This window comes from Panthera leo, chromosome F2, assembly GCF_018350215.1.
Source record: "Panthera leo isolate Ple1 chromosome F2, P.leo_Ple1_pat1.1, whole genome shotgun sequence".
Lineage (NCBI taxonomy): Eukaryota > Metazoa > Chordata > Mammalia > Carnivora > Felidae > Panthera > Panthera leo.
In genome coordinates, this window is record NC_056695.1 from 43,156,892 (window position 1) to 43,179,450 (window position 22,559).

Below are 22,559 nucleotides of genomic sequence, written 5' to 3' on the forward strand. Positions count from 1 at the left end.
ACACTGTGTGAATTACTGGAATACATGTATACTCTTAGACATTCAGACATTGAGAATATAAACATGAATATGACATGGTCTTCATTTTGAGTTTGCTTTACTTACATGACCAAAGATGGCACCATTGGATGATTATAAGGCTTTGCAGAAAAGTAAATGACATGCTGTGGACACACAAAGAAAGAAGTAATTAATTCTGACTTGGATAGTACTAGAAAGGATTCACAGAGGAGATAATGTTCAGGGAAAAAATGAAGCATGCGGGGAGGTAGCACTGACACTCATGTTTGCTTTGTGAAAATTTTGTACTTTACACAACGTGTCATTAAAAATTAACATGCCGGAAAGTTTCCATTTCTGAAAAGATGGAGTAGATGTACTTTTTCCTATTTATCCTGCTAAGTGGGATAAAAACAACTAAGAACTCTCGGGGAAAAATGTATATATAAAACATAAGAAGACTGAAAGGTGGAAAGAAGGCAGACTAGCTAGGGACCTTGGGACCTGAGTTTCCTTGGGTTTTCTTTTTGCATCATATACCTCAGACTTGGAGCTGAAAAAGCTAGCAACTTGGAAATGCCAGTGAGTACAGACAAAAAAAAAAAAAAAAAAAAGGGAAAGGAAAAGCCCTAACAAAAGCCTGTTCTCTGTAGCCAAAGGACCAGGAAAGGGATAGTCTCTCAAGACAAAAAACTTAGAAAGTAACCATTCTACTCCAGTGAGACACTACAGAAAAACCATAGCTCTGGTGTGACCCATACCAACAAAAACAGAGTGGGTAGCGTAGGTTTCTGTCCTCACAAGGCTGTTACAGGGTATTCCAACACTCCTGCCAGGGTGGTGTGAGGGAAGACCCAGCAGGGAGCCAGGAGTTTCATACCTACCACCCATTAATGAGCCTCCCCACCCCAAGCCCCACCAGTGGAGTAAGTAGAGACCATGTGGGGAGCTTGGGCTTGTAATGCACCCCTCCTCTTCCCTGATGGCACAGTCTTAGAGAGACCCAGTGGAAAGCCAGGACTGTCACCGTTGGCAGCAGCAATGAGACCATCCCACTGCATTGTCAGTGGAGACCCTGTGGGGTATCTGGAACTCCCATCCTCACTCAGAATTTATAAGAAGATTCCCTCTTTGAATGTCAGTGGAAGCCAAGTGGGGAACTCAGACCCACCTGTAATGGCAGTGTTAAGGCAGCAGCACCCCCACCCTTTCTCCTACTGCAATGGTGTCAGAGAAAACTAGCTAAAATAGAAGGTTTAAATTACACCCATGATCTTATAATATGAAAATTCCTGTGTTTCAGTTGAAAATCACTTATAACAAAAAGAGCCAGGGAGATCTCAAACTGAATGAAAAAAGAAAATCAATAGATACCAACAGCAAGATGACAGAAATTTTAGAATTATCTGACAATGACTTTAAAATAGCCAAATAAAAATGCTTTAATGAGAAATTATAAACAGCTTGAAACAAGTGAAGAAATAAAAAGCCTCAGAAAAGAAATAGAAAATCTCAGCAAAGCACAGTAAACATAAAGAAGAATCAAATGGAAATTCTATATCTGAAAAATACTGTAAGCAAAATAAGGATCTCAGTGAGTGTGCTCAATAGTAAAATGGAGGGGCGAAAGAAAAAAACCAGTAAACTGGATGATAGAGCAATCTGACCAGCAGAAGAAATAGGTGGCAAAAAAATAAACAGACCCACAGGGAGCTATGGTACTATAAGTAAAGATATAGCATCCATATCATCAGAGTCTCAGAAGGAAAGGAGGAAGAAATCAGGATTGAAAAATAACCCCCAAAGAAATAATGGCTGAAAACTTCCTAACTTTGATAAAGACATAAACCTTGATATTCAGGAAGCTGAGCAAAATCCCAATAGGAGAAGCCCAAAGAGATCTCTGCCAACACACAGCATAATCAAACTTCTGAAAACTAAAGACAAAAAATATTGAAAGCAGCCAGAGAAAAATGACATCTTAACTATAAGGGAAAAACAATTAGAATGACAGTGGCTTTCTCCTCAGAATCCATGAAGGCTGAAAGATTGTGGCACAGTGTTTTTCAGGTATCAAAAGAAAATAACTGTGAGCCTGGAATCTTATCCCCAGCGAACATGCACTTCAGGAACAAAGGGGAAATCAAGACATTCTCAGGTAAAAGAAAACTATCTTAAGCAGACAGACCCTAAAAATGACTAAAAGAATTTGTTTCAGCAAAAAAGAAATGATAAAAGAAGGAGCTTTGGAACTTTAGGAAGGAAAGAACATGGTAAGCAAATATACATTGGTAAATGAAGTTTGCTTTCTTTTTTTTTTCCTGAGTTTTCTGAATATGTTTGATGATTGAGGTGAAAATTGTAATACTCTCTAAATGTGATTCTGAATGTAGGTGGATAAAATATTTAAGCAACTTATACTATAAACACGGAAAGGTAAAGGGATGTAATAGTAGGTAAGTTTACAATATGTTACTCAAACTGGTAAAAGGATGACACCAGTACACTAAGATGTTTTATATATGTAATGTGATCCATAGAGAAGCCACTAAAAAAGCTATGTAAAGAGATATACTCAAAAACAAATCAAAATGGAATTCTAAAAAATGTTCAAGTAACCCACAGGCAAGCAGGAAAAACCCCCCAGAGAAACAAATAACAGAGGAAAACTAGAAAACAAAAAATAAAATAGAAGACTTAAGCTCTAACATATCAATAACTACATTAAGTAAATGCTATAAATACCCAATTGAAAAACAGATTGGCAGAGTGGATTAAGAACATACCCAACTATATGCCATTTATAAGAAACTCATTTCAAATATAATAGTATATGCAAGTTAAAAATGAAAGGATGGGAAACACAAACAGTTGGTTCTCTGTATTTGTGGTAGCTAGTTAAGTCACCGTGAACACTGAATTGGGGAATACCAAATTGCTGCTCTTAGGGGAAATACAGAGTTAGGTTCCTGTGAGCCTCTGTTCACATTTTTGTCGACTGGTCAATACATGTTCTTGTTTTATGTGTAAAGACACCCTACTGCATTTATATTGTTGATCCATTAACTTTGAACTCACTGCCAACAGCACTGTGAGTCCTGATTCTAGCACACATTTTCTCTATAAGACATAACCTTCTTGATCTTAGGAATTGAAAACAGTACTTTAGCACTATTCTTGAGGCCATTTTAAGTAGGAGATCACTAACAAAAAGCACAAAAATGGGAAAAATGTGGTACTAAGTAGATTGTGAAGTGCATATTTGTTTATAGCTCGAGAGTTGAAATAAGAAGGCAGAGTATTGACTTGTTGGACTTTAGCTGGGAATATATGTGTCAGGCAACTCACTTTTTTGCTGCTCTGTGCATGTCCATGAGTGACTGCAAAAATACTGAAAGTATGATTTTTGGGTTACAAATAAATTTTACTGAGTGCGTAAATTAGCAAATATCGAATACATAAATAATGAGAACTGACTAGATCATTATAAAGATTAACCAAAAAAAAAGCAGAAATAGCTATATTAATATCAGGTAAAGTAAACTTCAGGGCAAAGAAAATTATCAGATACAGAGAGAACATTATAGGATAAAAGAGTTAATCCTTTAAGAATACATAGCAATTCTAAATGTGTAGGTACACACACACATACACACACACACACACATACACACACACCAGCTATAAAACCTGCATAGCAAAAATTGGTATAAGTTAAAGGAGAAATAGACAAATTCGAAGTTGTAGTTGGAGACTTCAATAACCCTTTCTCAACACATGATAGAACAGCTAGGCATAAAATCAGAAGATTATAGCAAAATTCAGCAATACCACCAGCCAAAAAGATCTAATAAATATTTATAGAACACATCACCCAACAACAGCAGAAAACTGTTCTTTTTAAGTGCCCATGGAGCATTATATTAAGATAGGCCATATCTTGGCCATAAAACAAACCGTAACAAGTTTAAAATAACTGAACTTCTACAGAATGTGTCTTTTGACCATAATGACATAAAAGTGGAAATGAATAGCAGAAAAATAACAGGAAAACCTACAAACATTTGGAAACTGAACAACACACTTCTAAATAATGCATAGGTCAAAGAAGAAGTCTCAAAAGAAATTTAAAAAGACATCGAAGAGAATAAAAATGAAAATAGATCAAAATTCATGGTACACACCTAAAGCAGTGCTAAGAGGAAGATTTATAGTACTAAATGAGCATATTAGGAAAGAGGAAAAGTTTAATAGCAATATACATTCCAATATCAAAAACCTAGGAAAAAAAAATAAACCCAAAGCAAGCAGAAGGAAGGAAATAATAAAGAGCAGAAATCAATGAAATTGAAAGCAGTAAGACAATAGAGAAACTTAAGGAAACAAAGAGTTGATTCTTTGAAAAAAACTAATAAAATTGACAATACTCTAGCAAGTCTGACAGAGAAAAAAAGGACTCAAATACCAATATCAAGAATGAAGCAGGAAATCACCAACTTCACACACCAAGAGCCTAATAAGGGATTACTGCAAGCAACTCTACATACATAAATTTGACATTGTAGAGGAAACAGACCAATTCCTTAAGAAACACAACTACCACAACTTACTCAACGTGAAATAAATGATTTGAATAGCCTTATAATGATTAAAGATATTGACTTTATAATTTAAAAACTGCCAAGAAAGAAATCTCTAGCTCCAGATGGTTTCACTAGAGAATTCTACAAAACATTTAAAGAATTAGCACCAATTCTATATAATCTAAACCAGAAAACAGAAAGGAGGGGAACATTCCCAGTTCACTTTATGAAGCTAGGATTACTGTGATGCCAAATGGCAAAAACAGAACAAAAATGAGAACTACAGACCAATGTCCCTCATGAATATAGACATAAAAATTCTTAACAAAATATGAGGAAATAGAATTTAGCAATGTAGAAAATGAACTATACTTAATGACCCAGGGGTGTTTATTCCAGGGCTGCAAGTCTGATTCAATATTTGAAAATCAATGCAATCCACTGTATTAACAGACTAAGAAAAATCACATGATTCTATCAATTGATGCAGTAAAAAAAGCATTTGAGAAAATTCAGTACTCATTCATGATTAAAACTCTCAGGATGATAGGAATAGAAGGGGGCTTACTCAGTTTGATAAAGAACATCCACAAGAAACCTACACCTTACATTTTATTTAATGGTGAAAAACTGAATATTTTTTCCCAAGGATCAGAATAAAGGTGAAGAATTTGTCTATTTGATTTCATGCTTTATTGTAATCAAGACTCTGTGGTATTAGCAATAGCACTGCTAGGAATTTATCCAAGGGATACAGGAGTACTGATGCATAGGGGCACCTGTACCCCAATGTTTATAGCGGCACTCTCAACAATAGCCAAATTATGGAAAGAGCCTAAATGTCCATCAACTGATGAATGGATAAAGAAATTGTGGTTTATATACACAATGGAATACTACGTGGCAATGAGAAAAAATGAAATATGGCCTTTTGTAGCAACATGGATGGAACTGGAGAGTGTGATGCTAAGTGAAATAAGCCATACAGAGAAAGACAGATACCATATGGTTTCACTCTTATGTGGATCCTGAGAAACATAACAGAAACCCATGGGGGAGGGGAAGGAAAAAAAAAAAAAAAAGAGGTTAGAGTGGGAGAGAGCCAAAGCATAAGAGACTGTTAAAAACTGAGAACAAACTGAGGGTTGATGGGGGGTGGGAGGGAGGGCAGGGTGGGTGATGGGTATTGAGGAGGGCACCTTTTGGGATGAGCACTGGGTGTTGTATGGAAACCAATTTGACAGTAAATTTCATATATTAAAAAATAAAAAAAAATAAATAAAATAAATAAATAAATAAATTGAGGAAAAAAAAAAAAGACTCTGTGGTATTGATGGAGGGATAGATACATAGATCAGTCAAGCAGAGCAGGTCTTAGAAATAGATCCATGTAAATGTGTCCAACTAATTTTCCACAAAGGTGCCAAAGTGATCCAATGAAGGAAAGATAGCCTTTCCAACAAATGGTGCTAGAGTATTTGGACACCATCAGTAACATACGAATCTTGACTTAAGTCTCACACATTATGTGAAAATTAACTCAGAATGGATCATGGGCTTAAATGTAAAGTGTCAAACTATAAAACTTTTAGAAAAAGACAAGGAAAGTCTTCAGCATCTAGGTCTAGGCAAAGAGTTCTTAGACTTGACACTAAGAGCATGATCCTTAAGAAGGAAAAGTGACAAATTGGACTAAATCAAACTTTAAAATTTTTGCTCCGTGCAAGACCCTGTTAAGGGGATGAAAAGACAAAATATAGATTGAGAGAAAATGTTTGCAAATCACCTAGTTGACAAAGGACTAGTCTCTAGAATATATAAACTCTCAAAACTTAACAGTTAGAAAGGAAGCAGTACAGTTTGAACTTGGATAAAAGGCAAGAAGAAACATTTTACTGGATAGGATATACAGATAGAAAATAAGCACCTGGAAAGACATGCATCATTGTCCATTAGGGAAATGCAAACCAAAACCACAATAGGACAGCACTTTACCCCTATCATAATGGCTACAATAAATAATTACCACAGTAACTGCTGGCAAGGATGTAGAGAAACTGGATCACCCATACATTGTTGGTGAGAATGTAAAATGCTACAGCCATTCTGGAAAAGAGTTTGATAATTTCTTTAAAAAACTAAACATGCAACTACCAGGCAATCTAGCATTGCATTCCTGGGTATATATCCCAGAGAAATGAAGATTTATGTTCATACAAAAGCCTGCACACTAATGTTCATAGCACTTGTACATGTAATAGCCCCAAACTGGAACCAACCGAGCTATCTTCTAAGGGGTGAATGGTGGAACAAATTGTGGTATATCCATTCAGTGGAATACTACTCAACAATAAAAAGGAACAGACCATTAATACAGGCAATGACCTAGATGAAAAAAAGCATCCCTAAAGTTACATATGTGCTATTTTATTTATATAGCATTCTTAAAATGACAATAGAAATGGGGACGATAGTAGTAGTTGTTAGGATTAAAGGAAGAGGTGGTAGTGGTGAGGCTGTGGATATAGCTGTAAAAGAGCAACAAGAGGGTTGCTTGTGTTGATAGAAATGTTCTGTATCTTAACTGTATCAGTGGCAGTATTCTGGTTCTGACATCGTACCATAGTTTTGTAAGATGTTACATTGGGAGGAAATGGGTAAAGGGTACATGGGATCTCTCTGTATCTTTCTTGCAACTGCAAGTGAATCTACAGTTATCTCAAAATAAAAAGTATAATTTTAAAAACTTAATATACTTTAGTGTAGTTCCCTTACCTGTTGTTGATAATCTTAAATCTTTTTGTCAACCGATGATACACTGGTCAACAAATACTTATTCTGAATTTCTGCATTACATTCAGCATTTTGGTGGCTGGAACTATTAGGAGTACAGGATATTATATTATTAGGAGTATAGAAGTATATGATTTACAGTACATACAAACTAAAGTGTGTGTGTGTGTGTGTGTGTGTGAAAAGCATGTGCAAATATATCTAAGGGGTAGACATAACTCTCTTCTTTAAATATTTCTTATGTTCCATTGTAAATTGTAAGAGCTATAGAATAAAGTGGTACTTGTAATCCTATTCAGCTCTTAACTCACCAAGAAGAAATCCTTTCTGAGGATATGTAGGTTCACTACAGTACTAACCATTGTATTGTCAAATCCATCTGAATTATGCAAAACAAAAGAAAAACAAATGGCCTAGCTAAGGTTTGGCAGCTGCAATAAGGAACCTATCAATTTGAGGTTTGTTGTAATGGATTATATTTAAAAGAACATTCTTCCAAGTAATTCTAGTGCTTGGGATGAATGAAGAATCATGTGAACAATCTGCAACTCATCTCCAAAAATTGGGAAAAAAAATAAAATTCTTGCCAACTTTTCCTTGGTCCGTATTTATGTAATATATGAATGTTTAGCATTTAAAATTCTTTCCTAATTATCATTTCATTTGCCTGTAGAATCTCTTTGAAGAACTATTTTCACAACTAAATTTTAACTAGAATAACAATTCATGAATATGTTTTTCAGGGGTCTGGCAGAAAAATAGATCCTATCAGATCTCATGGTTTAAAGGAATTCTTACAGATTTAGGTGAAATAGATGAAGATTTCTGTCTTTATGGAGTCAGGTAGTTGTCTTTCTATGCAGTATCCAACACCAGCTTGCTGTGTAATAAAAATGAAACCATGAAAGCAACAAGGCAAAAGTAAAGCTTCGTGGAAGTCTGAGACCATTTGTGAAGCTGCTGTATTACAGATCACAGAGCAGGTAGTTAGCAAATGCCAAGTGCCTCCACAGGCAAGGCACCACTGCACCCCGCCAAGACTATCAGACTAGTGGCTTCAGGGGTCATGTGGTACGCAGCCTGGTTGGACGCAGCAGCCGTGGCCACTACGTGTTGTCAGTGCTCTAGGGACACAGGAAGCAGCAGTGAACAAAACGCATGGCAACTCCCACCCTCATGGAGTTTTCATTCAAGGCAGAAATATGCACAATAAGCTAAATGGATAAGTGAATTTTATATTATGTTTGGAAGTGACATGTTCTATGCAGAAAAATAAAGCAAGGAAGGAGGAAAAGGACAGCTAGAATTAGGGGGGAGGTCATTGCAAGTTTGAATAGAGTTGTCAAAGAAAGATTCATGGAGAAGTGAATTTTGAGCAAAGCCTTGGATGCACTCTGTTCCCTCCGGGTGAGAGTGTACAGGCAGAGGGAATAGTTAGTACAGAGGTTTTGAGGTGGGAACATTGGTTGTCAGCATGGAGGCCAGAGTGACTGGAGCAGAGGGAGGGAATAGTGGCGATGAGGTCTGTATGCAGCAGGGGCCTTGTGGGCCACCCTGTGGATGGAAGCTCTTACTCTGAGCACGATGGGAAACACTTTGAGGGCTCTAAGCAGGGAACAACATAATCTGAGCAGATAGCTTTGGTATGAGCCCTACAGTGCCTTGCTAGTTAGGAAGCAGCTCAAATACCATATTGAAGCAATTCCGATAAAATGCTAAGTTAGGGTTGCGGTTGGGGGAAAGGGTGGTTAGAGTGAAAAACCCACAACACCTTGACAAGGCATTTCTTTCTTTTCTTTCTTTCTTTGTTTTCTAAAGTAGGCTCCATACCCAGATGAACGTGGGTCTTGAACTCATGACCCTGAGATCAAGACCTGAGCCAAGGTTGGGCACTGAACTGATTGAGCCACCCAGGCACCCCACCTTGACAAGACCTTTCTATTATTTTTAAGAAAGTGGAGGTAGTGGCACAGAAGATCTAGTCTTGTAATACAAAAGTCTTATTTCTAAAATAATTGTTGGACAAAAACAATGAAACCCATCACAGGACGTCTATTTTAGTAGGTGATGCACTATATCTACCGTTAGCATGGTATCTTAAAATTTTGAGCATCACAAAATAGCCAAAGCTGGGATTGCAGCTTGGGTTCCTCCCACTGGAAAAAACAGCTGGAAACAGAAAATGTTCCTAAGAGGAAGGGAGTCTGAGAAGTAGACAGGACTGAAATACGTGAACTTTTCTGAACTTTTTGTCCTTTCCTTGATGATGTGCTTTAAATACTTCTGTGGGTTTATTGAGACTTTAATAAATACACTTCTTTACATCTTAATAAAGTCAGATCTACCTAGCTGAATAGCGTAGTTTTGTAGCCTGTAATGTCTAAGACCTCATGACCTGAGTACACTTTTATATCACTCTGAATTGGTATTACTAAGGGTATAAATTTCCTTAAGAAATGCTTGTGTAGACTTTAAAATAATGAATAAAATAACACACCTGGCTAAGAATTATTGCATTAGATTCACATTTCTCTAGGTAAAGGGTCTGTCAGCACATTCATTACAGGCACATATTTTCAGGTTGAAACTTGGCATAGCAGTTCTCAAGAAGAAAGAGATTCAAGTAAAATGTGAATAAAATCTTTCTTTTCTTTTGTTTGAAGGAGACATTCCCTTCGTATCCTGATACAGCTGTATCCCACAAACTTTGGGAATCTTGATTTTTGGTTTGTTTTTAGAAACACAATAAGTGCTTTTGAAAAACAGTTTATCTTTGGATGTAAAGGTAGGAAAAAAACCCTTTTGATGTTTGGCAACAGATTTGCTTAAGAACAGAAATGATTTAAAGGACTTTTAAAAAAGAGCCAGTGTTGTCTATTTTTTTTTTTTTTTCTTTTGGAGATCATAATCACACTGAAAATTGAAACACTGATGCCTTTAAAGGTGCAATTTATCCAGCCTGTCCCCTGGAACAAAACAAGAATACCCACAAAGGCGACACCCTCTTTGGAAGAATAAACACTAAGGGCATGCATATTTGTTGAGAATTTGAGAAGATACATGAGTCAGATAAAAGAAAGTGTATCAAAAAGCTTTTACAATCTTTATAATTTTGAGGTCATATGTGCAAGTGAGATATCACTCAAAAAGGGTATATAGTAAAATGTAATTTTCCCTCTTCCTCCTTGAACTAAGTCACTGGATTTCTCTCTCCACCGAGGCACCTCCTGTTCTCAGAGGCATCTCCTGTTGTCAGTGTCTTATGTATTCTTCAAGAGAGAGCATATTCTTTTTGTGTGTGTAGTAGGAATTTACCCAAGGGATACAGGAGTGCTGATGCATAGGGGCCCTTGTACCCCAATGTTTATAGCAGCACTTTCAACAATAGCCAAACTATGGAAAGAGCCTAAATGTCCATCAACTGATGAACGGATAAAGAAATTGTGGTTTATATACACAATGGAGTACTACATGGCAATGAGAAAGAATGAAATATGGCCTTTTGTAGCAACGTGGATGGAGCTGGAGAGTGTTATGCTGAGTGAAATAAGTCATACAGAGAAAGACAGATACCATATGTTTTCACTCTTATGTAGATCCTGAGAAACTTAACAGAAGACCATGGGGGAGGGGAAGGAAAAACAAAAAGAGAGGGAGAGAGCCAAACCATAAGAGACTCTTAAACTGAGAATAAACAGGGTTGATGAGGGGTTGGAGGGAGGGGAAGATGGGTAATGGGCATTGAGGAGGGCACCTGTTGGGATGAGCACTGGGTGTTGTATGGAAACCAATTTGACAATAAATTTCATATTAAAAAAAATAAATAATCAAAATAATAAAAAAAAAGGTAGGTTACTATACATTTTGTTCTGCAACTTATTTTGTTCTTCTGGCATTTCATCTTGGAGGCTGTTCAATAGTTGTTCATTGAGAGCACTTCATTTTTAATAGCTTCGTGTTCTACCTCACGGCTGTACCATAAATTACTTAGTCTATGATAGGCTACAGAGGGCATTTAGGCTTTTTCACACGTTTGCTGTTACGAACAATGTAATAGTGAAAATCTTTGTATGTAGATCAATTTGTCTGATTATACATGTAGGAAAATTTCTAGAAGATGAATTTTTGTATTAAAAAGAACATGCATTCTATAGACTGCTCTCCATAGAAACTGTAGACTCCCAGCAGCGATATCTACTTCCCCTTTCCTTTGTCACCACAGTGTGTACCAAACCTTATGATCTTTAGCAGTCTGATGGACGGAAATGGTACCCTGCTTTAATTTGCATTTCTATCATGAGTGATGTTGAGAGCATCTTTTCCTAAGTTTAAGAGTCATTTGTATTTTCTATGAAATGTCTGTTGATATCTTTTATCTCTCTTTTTAAAGCATTATTGGTCCTTTCTTACTGATTTGTGAGAGTTCTTAATGCATTTATGAAGTTAGCCCAATATTTTATTATTTGTAAATATTTTTCTTAGTTTCTTAGTAATTTGTCTTTTGACATTTTTTTGTTTTTTTGCTATGAAGAATTTTTTATTTCTATTTATATGAGTCAAATTTATCAGTCTTCTATGGATTGAGTTCTGTGATATAACCAGAAAATCTGTCACCACTATGAAAATATTTTTAAAAATCTTCTAATTTTATTATAATATTTTAAGAGTTTTCACATTTAAATATTTGATCTATCTGGGATTTATTTTGGTGTAAGGTATGATATAGAGATCCAACTTATTTTTTTCCCCACTTAGCTATGAAGTTTATTGTTTTCATACCACTTGTTGAATAGTTCATTTTATCCCCATGGGATTCAAATTCACTTATCACATTTAAAATTTCTAACTGTATTTGAATCTGTTTATGGACCCTCTACTCTGTTTATCATTGATCTTTTTGTCTGTTCACAAATCAGTAACTCATCATATTAAATATTACAGCTTTGCAACATGTTTTAATATTTTGCAATGCTAATCCTTGGTCATTTGTATTCTTTTTCAGAATATTCCTGATTATTCTTGCTTATTTTTCTTGTGAACTTCAGAATCAATTTGTCCAGTTTGAGACAGTGCAAGTGTGTGTGTGTGTGTGTGTGTGTGTGTGTGTGTGTGTGTGTGTGTGTGTGTGATTATGTTAAGTTTATAGATAAAAATTTAGGGAGAACTGACATATTTAATATGCATAATTTTCTTATTTTTGAACATGTTTCATCTTCTCATTTGTTAAATTCTTGTGTGTCCTTCAGTAACACTTAAGAGTTTTCTTCATATATAACTATACATATTTCTTGTTATACATTTTTTAGCTATTTTATAACCTTTGGTTGCTATTTTTTTAATGTTTATTTATTTTTGAGAGAGAGAGAAAAAGAGAGGGCATGCACCTGAGCATGGGAGGGGCAGAGAGAGTGGCGGGGGTGGGGGGGAACAGAGAATCCAAAGCAGAGCCCCATGCTGACAGAAGAGAGCTTGACGTGGGTATCGAACTCACAAACCATGAGATCATTACTGAACCGAAGTCAGATGTTCAACTGACTGAGCCATCCAGGTGCCCCTTGTGTGCCATTTTAAATGTAATCTACTAATCCTTTATATCCACTAGGAGTGTTGTTTGTATTCATATACAGTAGCAATGTCACTGTGTTTATATTCATCTACTTTAATGTATTCTCTTATCGATTATAGTTTCTCAGCGGATTCTCTTGTGTTGTCCAGGTAAATAATCATATTGTCTGAAAATAATGATAATTTTATCATATCCTTTTAAATTTTACCCCTGTTTTTATTGTCTAATATTACCAGAGAATTCATGGTGGTCATAGTGGACATCCTTCAACTTGACTTTAATAGGAATACTAATAGTGTTTTTATTAAGTAAAATATGATGGTTTTTGAGATACAAGAAGGATGTTTTATGCTAAGAGAGAATGCATTTATTCTTAGTATAGTATATGGTAAAAAAATTTTGTCAAAAAGATGTCGAATGTTATCAAAAGTTTTATTTCATAATCTGTGGAGATGGTCATTTAATTTTCTTGGTTGCATGTTTCTGTGTGCTGTCTATCTATATTGGGGTTTATATCTTCATAAAGGTTATTTTGAGGCTTTCTTTTTTGCTATGCTCTAAAACACTGGCAGTGGGGTTATCTGTTTTTGAAGGATTTGGCAAGATTTCCCTTGTGAAACCAACTGAGTGCTGAACTATCTTGGTGGGAATAAATGTTTGACAATTTGTCCTACTTTTTCTGTGGACATTGATCTGTTAAATTTTCGATTTCATCGGGGGTGAGATTTCTTAGAAAATAATCCATTTCATCATAGTTCTCAAATTTACTAACAATGAATGTGCAAAAGGGTGTTTTAGGATTCTTCTAATTTCTTCTTTTTCTGTGATTTTCTCCCCCTTTATTTCTTTCCTTCTAAAGAAATTAAGCAAGGGGCGCCTGGATGGCTCAGTCGGTTGAGCGTCCGACTTCAGCTCAGGTCACCATCTCGGGGTCCGTGAGTTCGAGCCCCGCGTCGGGCTCTGGGCTGATGGCTCAGAGTCTTGAGCCTACTTCCGATTCTGTGTCTCCCTCTCTCTCTGCCCCTCCCCCGTTCATGCTCTGTCTCTCTCTGTCTCAAAAATGAATAAATGTTTAAAAAAAAAAAGAAATTAGGCAAGCTTAAGGTTTTCTTTTCTATTTCTCTTCTCTTTCCATCTAAGAAATAGCCCTTTGATTTACTTCTTAGTTCTTGTATGTTCTGTTTTTCTAACTCATTAATTTCAAATCTATTAATTTCTATTTTATTTTTTAATTTAATATTTTTATTCAAGTGTAATTATCACTCTGTTATATTATTTTCAAGTGTATAATATAGTGTTCAGCAACATTTGGGGCACCTGATTAAGTCAGTTAAGCATCCAGCTTCTGCTTGGGTCATGGTCTCACTCACGGTTTGTGGGTTCGAGCCCTACATCAGGCTCTGTGCTGACAGCTCGGAGCCTGGAGACTGCTTCAGATTCTGTGTTTCCCTCTTTCTCTGCCCTTCCCCTGTTCACCCACTGTTTCTCTCTGTCTTTTAAAAATAAACATTAAAAAAAATGCCATACATTTCTTGGTGTTGATCAAAATAAGTGTGCTCTTAACCCCCTTTATCTATTTAACCCCTCCACCCCCTACCACTGGCAGTGATCAGTTTGTTTTTTGTATTTAAGAGTTTGATTTTTTGTCTCTTTTTTTGTTTTGTTTTTTTTTGAATTCCATATATGAGTGAATCATATGGTGTTGGTATTTTATGATATATGTCTTTGTCTTGGTATTTAGTTTGTCTTTCTCTGACTTCAATTAGCATTATACCTTCTAGGTATGTCCATGTTGTTGCAAATGGCAACATTTCATTCTTTTCTATGGCTGAGTAATATTTCATTGCAAATATATACTACATCTTCCTTACCATTCATTGATTTGTGGACACTTGGATTGCTTCCATATCTTGGCTATTGTAAATAATGCTGCAATAAACATAGGGGTGCATATATCTTTTCAACTTAGTGTTTTTGTTCCCTTTGGGTGAATAGCCAGTAGTGGAATTAGTGGATCATACGGTAATTTTATTTTTAATTTTTTGAGGAAACTCTGTACTGTTTTCCACAGTGGCTATGCCAATTTGCATTTCCACCAGTAGTGCACAAGAGTTCCTTTTTTCCCACATCCTCACCAGGACTTGGTATTTCTTGTGTTTTTGATTTTAGCCATTGTGACAGGTACAAAGTGATCTCTTGTTGTGGTTTTAATTTGCATTTCCCTCATGATGAACGATGTTGAGCATTTTGTCATGTGTCTGTGGGCCACCTGTGTGTCTTCTTTGCAAAAATGTCTATTCAGGTCTTCTGCCCATTTTTAATTGGATTATTTGTTTTTTATGTTGAGTTTGTTTTGCACATGGTTTCCTTCACTGTGCAAAAGCTTTTTATTTTGCTGTGGGCCGACAGTTTTTTTATTTATTATTTTTTTATTTTTTATTATTTTTTTAAGTTTATTTATTTTGAGAAAGAGAGAGAGAACACAAGTAGGGGAGGGTCAAAGAGAAGTAGAGAGAGAATCCCAAGCAGGCTCTGCAACATCAGTAAAGAGCCCGATGCAGGGCTTGAACTCAAACTGTGAGACCATGACCTGAGCTGAGGTCAAGAGTTGGATGCTTACCCGACTGCACCACCCAGGTGCCCCTGTGGGCCAATAGTTCAATTTTGCTTCTGTTTCCCTTGTCAGAGGAGACATATCTAGAAAAATGTTTCTATAGCCAGTGTCGAAAAATTTACTGCCTATGTTTTTTTCTAGGAATGTTATAGTTTCAGGTCTCTTATCTAGGTCTTTAATCCATTTTGAGTTTATTTTTGTGTATGGTGTAAGAAAGTAGTCCAGTTTAATTTTTTGCATGTGGGCTGTCCCAGTTTTCCCAGCACCATTATTAATTTCTTCCTTTTGTCATCCATTTCTTTTTTTTTAAACTTGAATCGAGTGCTTAAATCATATCTTTCATTCTTCCTTGTTTGTTGGTATTTTTAGCCATATCCCCTACATAATAGTCATCTTGTCTTTCTATATAGTTAAATCTATATATTGCTTTTCTTTATCATTATCTTTTAGATATCCTGCATTTTCAGTTTTGATTTCTTTCTTCTTTGATGCAAAAGTTAACAGAACCTTAAAAATATCCTGATGGTAGAGATTTTTTGTTTCCTAGTTTTGTTATTTTTAAGTTTTATTGTGTTATGATCACAGATGTATATATTCCTTCTCCAGTTTTGGAACTTGCTGAAGTATTCTTTGTTCCCAAATAGTCAGTGAATTTACCAGTGAATCTTGGAAAGAAGGTATATTCTCTATTTTCAGAGTGTATTACTTAGGAATACCTTGTTTTATTTATATTTTGTATATTCTGTATATTTATACTTTGTATATTTTGTATGTTTGTTATGTGTGATTGTTTTGGCTATATACTGGAAAAAACGAATTAAAGTTTCACATTGCTGAGATTTTATTTTCAAGATTAAAACTTGTATTTTCTGTAGGTTTTTTTAATGGATAGTGATAGTATGTTTTTGGGTACTTAGATATTCATAACAACTAATCACCATTTTGGCTTGTACCCTTTAATATCATAAGCAGTCTTTTTTTTTTTAAGTTTTATTTATTAGAGAATGAGAAGGAGTGGGAGAGGGGCAGAGAGAGAGGGGGACAAAGCATCTGAAGTGGGCTCTGTGCTGACAGCCAAGAGCGTGCTGCAGGGTTCAAACTTATGAACTGTGAGATCTTGACCTGAGCCAGAGTCAGAGGAGCCACTCAGGTGCTCCGGTCCTTTTTCATTTAATGCATTTTACTCTGCATTCAAACTCATCTGATATTAATATCATGACCCTTTTGTTGTTTGTGTTTCCTATTTTCGCCTTTGCCCTTCTTTTTATTTTCAGCCTCCCTGAGTTACTGAATCTAAGATGTTGGATTACAGCAGATAGTTGGGTTTTGCTTTTGAGATTCAGTCTACGAGCCTTTTAATAGGTATGTTTAGACCATGTGTATTTATGGAATGAGTGGTTGGTTTTAGTTTTGTCATCATACCTTTGTTGTTGTTAAATTCACAACATGAACTGTATTTCTGCTTTGTGTGGTATGTGTATTTTTTGGTAATTTGGGAGATTTGTATTTTTGTTTTAGCAGTTATCCTTATAGCTGTATCTTTACATAGAACAGTGTAGCACTGGGGAACTTGGAAACTTCCACTTCTTCCTACTACTCCCACCCCAAACTTGATGATATTGTATTCTTCATTAATATCTCTTTACATTTGAATATACATATAACTCTAACACTTGATTTAAGTGGTACCTTTGACCTCAAATATATCAGGAATAGAATATGTTCATCAGGAAGTCACTACAAACTCATCTGGTGGCTGCTTAACCAATGAAGACATATGATATCTCAGTAATAAGAACTCAAGAAGTAGGATAGTCCTAGTGTCTCAACAGTGTCATCAGGACCCAGCTTTTTATGTCCCTTTCACTTTGCAATCCTCAGAAGGTAGGCTTTTATCTTCATACTTATCTCTTCTTGGTTGCATTTATAGGGATAAATTTGCTATATTGTTGTGGCAAGAGCTACATAAGTGCTGTTTTGTTTTCTTATACATATATTTTTTTCTCAGCAAACTGTGTAGCTTTATTGAGAGGATTTAAGCCAAATTGTCCATATAATAAAACATATGTGGCTTCAGCTTTGTCTTCTTTTTAATTTACGACTGTCCATCACCTGCTTCTGGAATTTTAGCAAGTGCTGGGTTAGGGTGGAGTCTTCCCTTTCACATCAGGGCCATCTCCATGCTCATCCGGTCTTTCCCAGACCCATTTTCTGACTTTCACTTTCCAGTTCAGGTTCTTGGTGCTCCTTCTTCTCTCTCTTGTCCAGGCTCAGAATCTGAATTCTCAGTGTTGGTTCCTCTTGTTGTGATGTTTTTTTTCACCTTGTTGCTGAGCAACAGGAGTTCATCCAGCTTAGAAGATTCTTTTTCATCTCCCCTTCTTCTAGATCTTGATCTTACTTGTGCACTCATATTTTGCAACTAAAACTCCTGGGAGGATGATCAAGTCTCAGACAGTGAGAAAGAATCCAGACAGTAAGATGTGACTTGCACAGCTAGGCACCCAGAACACATTCTTAGGTTTCTTCGTAAGAGGAAGGAAACAAATATCCTCTCATGTCTCACTGGCCAGAGTTGAATCACATGTTCATGCTAAAACCATTTACTTTGTGGGAAATCGATTTACCAAGACTGGCTTAGACTGATCAAGGATCATTCCCTAGAGTTGGGGAAAGCCTCCTAGCTCTACCAACAAAAAAATCAGGGAAAGAGTTACGTAGGTCACCATTGGTATCTGTTGCCCCTGCCTCTATGAGATGAGGAAATCAGCAGAAGTATACTGCTACCAACTTTCTTGTCCCCTTGCTCTCTCAACTTTTGTTAATTATACATTGCTAAGTGTTAGGGCTTATAACATATCCAATTCTTTTTTTCAAGAGGTATTTATTTATGTATTTATTATTTTTATTTCGGTATAGTTAGCATACATTGTTACATTAGTTTAAGATGTACAATATGGTGATTCAACAATTCTATATATTACTCAGTGCTCATCAAGATAAGTGTACTCTTAATCCCCTTCATCTGTTTCACCCATCCCCCATCCACCTCCCTTTTGGTAAAAACCAGTTTTTTTCTCTGTAGTTAAGAGTCTGTTTTTTGGTTTGTTTCCCTTTTTTGTTTGTTTATTCATTTGTTTTGTTTCTTAAATTCTACCTGAGTGAATCATACGGTGTTTGTCTTTCTCTGACTGACTTATTTTGCTTAGCATTATGCTCTCTCGATCTATCTATGCTGTTGCAAATGGCAAGATTTCAATTTTTCTATGGCTGAATAATATTCCATTGTATATTATATACCACAATAGACACATGAAAAGATGCTCAGCATTACTTATTGTCAGGGAAACAGAAATCAAAACTACAATGAGATATTATCTCATACCTGTCAGCATGGCTAAAATAAAAAACACAAGAAGTAACAAATGTTGGTGGGGATGTGGAGAAAAAGGAGCCCTCTTGTGCTGTTGATGGAAATGCAAACTGGTGCAGCCACTGTCAGAAACAGTAGGGAGTTTCCTCAGTAAATTAAAGATAGAACTATCACACGATCCAGTAATCACACTACTTGGTATTTACCCAAAAATATTAAAATGCTAATTTGAAAGGATTTTATGCAGTCCTATGTTTATTGCACCATTATTTGCAATAGCCAAATTATGGAAGCAACCCAAGTGTCTATCTACAGATGAATGGATAAAAAAGATGTGGTATATATAACATATCCATTCCATCCTCCTGTAACCATACTATCTATATTTGTTTTGGTCTTAGAATTCACTGTACTGTGAATTTAGTACTACTATTAGTTATTTTAGCTAGAGTTTTTTCATTCATTTCTTGATTGGCTGAAGCTAATGTACTGGTTTCTTCCAGGTTAAAGGGGAGGCAGGGAATCAAATTCTTTGGGTTCTTGAATGCTCAAAGATGTTTGTCAGCTGTCATTATACTCAAACACCTCTTTTATTAGATATAAAATACTTGGTCGTAAAGTATTTCTTTGAGAATTTTTCCCTACACAGGGAAAAATTTATGGATTTAATCCTATTCCATTGTCTTGATTATGCTGTTTGGAGATACCAGTTATGTATATGTTTGATTTACATTTTATAATGTTCATGCACATCATTTTGCTATAATTATTTGAAAAAATTTATTTTTGCTATGATCTCTTTTAACTCAGTTGTTTACATTTTATTCTGACTTTTTTTTTTCTTATTTGTGTCATTTGTGATCCTTACTTTGTTTTCAGCAATATTTAGTCTCTTTGAGCTGTCTTTCGTGTTGATCTTCATTCTTCTGATGGTTTTATTTTTCTCATCCGTTTAACAACCTTGCTGATGCATAAGTCATCTCTTTCTATTGCCTCACTTAATTTTATTTGAGCGCTTGTATATTTACATTAAATTTTTGTTTCATAGAGGCATTTGTTTATTTTTTATTTCATGGCATTTTATTTGGCTACAATTTTCATCTGTTCTGTGGCAATATTTTTTGTATGCCTCCCCTTTTTTCCTGTTCTTTTTTTCCCTCTTTTTATGGCTTGTATATAATTTTTCCCCCTTTTTAAGAGTTACCTTAAATGAGGCATGCTTTTTCTGGATCAGCTATTTGTATAAGATGTATAGGGGACAAGGATCAATGCTCCATTCCAGACTAAATAACAATTGTCTTTATGACATGAGGTTTATGTGTGAGTGTTTTTTAGTTTTTACTTTCCTTCTCACTCCTTTGTCTTCAGCTTTCTGACAACATGGCATTCACTTGTGATTTGTTATTCATTCCCAGTTACCTGCTTTCTTTTGTGCCAAGGTTTGTCCAAAACATCTCTCCTGCTGTCAGCTCATGCACCTAGAAGCATTATTCCAAAAAAAGAGATAGATAGTATTTACTATGAGGGTGTCACACTTTGGTGAATGGTCCTCTGCTGGTTTTGTCTCAGATCCATAGCCACAGGTGTTCTCTTTTGATATCTTCCTGCAACCCTGTTTGAGCTGTGACACAAAGTTTACATGTCAATTGCAGGGGAAATGATATATACCTTGTTCTTTCGGATGCTGTAGTTGTTGACTTGTTCAGACTCTTACAGTTTCTCCTGAAAATAGCAGGAATTAGGAAAGGCTGGCCAAGAGTCCTCTCTCCACCTGTTTCTACAGCCATGTTATGACTTTCTGTTCTCATGACATAAAGGTATGACTGCATCTGTGGTCTTTTATGAAACAATATAAAATGTCCTCCTAGCAACTGGCACCCTAAATCCAGGAAGTAACCAGATTTGCTTTAGGAATATATATTTCTCCAAAGCAAGATCCGTATAAATGGTGTCTTTATCTACAATGCCTAGCACAGTGTCTATTTTGTATATTACAGCCTCTGGGGGAATATTTTCCTAATGGAAGAATAAATATACAGAAGTGGCTTATATTAGGTTCCTAGAGCTTCTGTAATAAATTACCACAAAGTTGGTGACTTACAATAACAGAAATTTATTCCTTCATAGTTCTGGAGGGCAGACGTTGAAAGTAAGGTGTTGGTAGGGCTTTGCTCCATTTGGAGGCTCTAGGGAGGAGTCATCCTGCCTCTTGCAACTTTTGGTCATTCCAGGTGTTTCTTGGCTTGTGGTTGAATAACTCTTAGTCTCTATGTCTGTCTTCACATGGCCTTGTCCTGTGTGTTCTGTGTCTTCTCCTATTCTGTCTCTTCTAAGGACACTTGTCATTAAATTTAGTGCCCACCAGCTAATCTAAATGATCTCATCTCAAGATCCTTAATTATATCTGCAAAGACTCTTTCTCCAAGTTAGGTCCTATGCATAGGTTCTGGGGGTTTGGATACATACATAATTTTTTAGGGACCACTATTCAAACTCACTTTACCGGTATTTCTTTTTGCGTCATCTGTCTTCATTTATTCAACAGATGTACGCAAGCACTGCATTTGTGAATAACACTGTTCTAGAGGTGTCAGAGTATTGACTACTATTATTAGTATTGTTAGTATTACTAGTATTTCTCAAAATACTTAAAATTTAATTGAGGGCTCAGGAACTATATTTGAACAGTAGTATATATTAAACCAAAAAACAAAGTAGAGTTATCCTGGTAACTGGTATGAGAATTCTTTTGCTGGGAACAATGTCTTTCTTGAGATGATGCTTTGATAAGCTTGGGTAGGAGTTAATCTTCAAGGCCTGGCTTGGTCCTCAGGTTTCTGAAAGAAGGATGGATCTTAAGGACAGGAGGGTCAAGAAGGTCATTGATGGTGGCATGAGAGTTGGCTTTTAGAGAGAGGCAAGTCAAATGGGGACTTATGATGTGAAATGCTGTGTGCCATGCAATGTAACCCTTCCTCATTACTCTACAAATATCAGTAAAGCCATAGAAGTCACAATGAAAATTTGTTGAATGGATTTCCTTTGGAACCAGCGAAAGGATTGGGTTTTTTTTTCAATATATGAAGTTTATTGTCAAATTGGTTTCCATACAACACCCAGTGCTCATCCCAAAAGGTGCCCTCCTCAATACCCATCACCCACCCTCCCCTCCCTCCCACCCCCCATCAACCCTCAGTTTGTTCTTAGTTTTTAAGAGTCACTTATGCTTTGGCTCTCTTCCACTCTAACCTCCTTTTTTTTTCCTTCCCCTCCCCCATGGGTTTCTGTTAAGTTTCTCAGGATCCACATAAGAGTGAAACCATATGGTATCTGTCTTTCTCTGTATGGCTTATTTCACTTAGCATCACACTCTCCAGTTCCATCCATGTTGCTACAAAGGGCCATATTTCATTCTTTCTCACTGCCACGTAGTACTCCATTGTGTATATAAACCACAATTTTTTTATCCATTCATCAGTTGATGGACATTTAGGCTCTTTCCATAATTTGGCTATTGTTGAGAGTGCTGCTATAAACATTGGGGTACAAGTGCCCCTATGCATCAGCACTCCTGTATCCCTTGGGTAAATTCCTAGCAGTGCTCTTGCTGGGTCATAGGGTAGGTCTATT

The 22,559-nt window shown here is 36.1% G+C and overlaps 1 pseudogene; it reads right to left on the reverse strand.

The window, feature by feature from the left end:
• Positions 1–17,651: 17,651 nt before the first annotated feature.
• Positions 17,652–17,969, reverse strand: LOC122210592 (annotated as a pseudogene).
• Between the last annotated feature and the right edge of the window lie 4,590 nt (positions 17,970–22,559).